The 2212-nt window shown below is 36.7% G+C and overlaps 1 protein-coding gene across 1 annotated transcript in view; it reads left to right on the forward strand.

Annotated features, from left to right (window-relative positions):
• Positions 1 to 2212, forward strand: part of rangap1a (RAN GTPase activating protein 1a) — a 19230-nt gene that overhangs the window by 1866 nt on the left and 15152 nt on the right. The window lies entirely within an intron of this gene.

The following is a 2212-nucleotide window of genomic DNA, read 5'->3' on the forward strand; positions in this document are numbered from 1 at the left end:
GACAAACAACAAGCGCTACTCTACACTGCTCAAAACTCACGTTTGAATCGTCAGTAGCAAATCCTTTAAATATGGAAACGTACTTACAGGCTGTGAGTCAGCATTATTTGCCAGCGACATAGACTGTATAGGGTCAGCATGTGCGCCGAAGGGGAAACAGGGGAACTGAATTCACTGGAACACCGGCGGCTACTCTCCCAGGAAACAGTCCTCGTCCTCCGTAAAATGTGTTGCACACATCTGAATATTTGGTTTGAACTGTTCTGGAACAGTGTTGTAAATACAACTTAACCACTGATTTCTAGTCGTGTCCTCTTTTGGAAGACCAAACAAAGTAGTTTCGCTTTCACAACGAAACAGTGTCTTCACGACATGGCGGCGGCAGCAACAATAAAGTTACGCCTTCTTTCTTTGCGTGAACATTTGGGAGGCGTTATGCGAATCTTCCCACATAGTGAGGTAGATATGTGGGGGCGTGTTAGAACGAGCCGTTTTAGGAGGGCGTGGACGAGTCTTAACTTTTATAAAGAATATCTCTTTGGGTTTGAGACTTTAGTCTTTGCAACTTTAGGGATCTTATCTATGCACGAACAGCTTGTAACACTCCAAAGAGAAAGGAAAACTTGAAATTGCATCATATGACCCCTCATCCAAAACAGCAGAAAAAAACAAAACAAAAACAATGCTAAATCAAGTAAGTAAATGCATCCAGTCATGCAACATTTGGACAAAAATAAGCCAGCTTATTAACTTTTAAAAGGCAAGAGAAGAAAAAATTACATCTATTTTGTTCTTGACATCAAAGGCTACTTTTTTTTTTTTTTTTTTACAAATTTAGCTGTCATTTGATGGAATTTCATCCAATTAAGACCATTGTTAGCATGGACAGGTTGTGCGACTTGAGTTCATTCAAAAAAAAAAAAAAACATGAACAAATACGACCCAGACAACATTGAATACAGGTTCACTTTCAGCGAGAAATATATGATTTCTGTCATTCACAAATTTAACATGAAAAAGTATAAAATATGAGGTGGGAAATAAAATTAGGAATTATATTTCAGTACATTATCTTGCAAAACCTTTGCGTTCCCCTAATAATCTTTGGATTCTTCAAAGTAATATGAATATAGAATTTATTAAAATATAATTTTTAAAGTTTAAATATAATTGGTTATACTTTACAGTAGGGTTGTAATGATATACCGGCATGACGGTTTATCACGGTTTGAACGTGCACGGTTATCATACCGTCAACATTTGCATATCTACGGTTTAAAAAAAAAATTAATAAAAAAAAATCTCACCCGCTCACATGCAACTTATTTCCGCTCGGCTGCGACAGAGACAGAGATAATATCTAGTAATATCCATCCCCGTTGAAAAAAAAAGTTAAAATCTGCAGTATAGGAATACTTCGGATATTAAAAAAAAACCAACGTGGGGTTGTCCTTGAGGACGGATCCAATTTGCAAAAAATGTGGACGCAAAGTGGCTGCAAAAGCAGGCAATACATCCAACATCTTCGCTCATATTCGCGGACACCATCCCTCCGTGCAGATGAAGGTGTGTCGCATTAATAACAAGTTATAAGTTAAGGCCGTATGATTTCCGTGAAGCAGAGGTGCAGTCGTGAACATGGAGTTTACAGTATAACGAGGATGTCACGTAAAACGCGCAATCTGATGGATGGATAAATCAAAAGTAGATATGATATGTGTCTGTGAATATTTATGCGCAAAGAGACTGCTATATAAATAATCTGCTTGTTTCTGCATGTCTCTGAGTGGCGCCGTTTTATCTACTGCATACTGAAGTACGCATGACGCTAATGTTATGTTCAGCGTCTAAGTTACATAAACATGAACATCAGCAGAGCTGGGGTGAGAGAAAACCTAAATAAACATTTCCTAACGCTACTTTATTACAAGAGTACCCTACTAATCCAGGGACAGTAATTTAAAAATAATAATAATTTAAAAATTAATTTAAAGATTTAAATTTAAAGATACTGACACAGCCAGTTTTACTCACTCAGAGATTTATTCATCATAAAATTATTACTTCATAATTGTATTCGAGTCTTACACATGCTATACAGATAATGTAGAGTCGTTTATTTATTTGAGTGATGACAGATATTATGGGACTGGCTTGATGGAGCGCAGGAGATGCAGATAACATGATCTTGACCCTTAAGAAACTTTAATTA

Source organism: Sinocyclocheilus anshuiensis, unplaced genomic scaffold (genome assembly GCF_001515605.1).
Source record: "Sinocyclocheilus anshuiensis isolate Anshui unplaced genomic scaffold, SAMN03320099.WGS_v1.1 scaffold30, whole genome shotgun sequence".
NCBI classification, from domain to species: Eukaryota; Metazoa; Chordata; class Actinopteri; order Cypriniformes; family Cyprinidae; genus Sinocyclocheilus; species Sinocyclocheilus anshuiensis.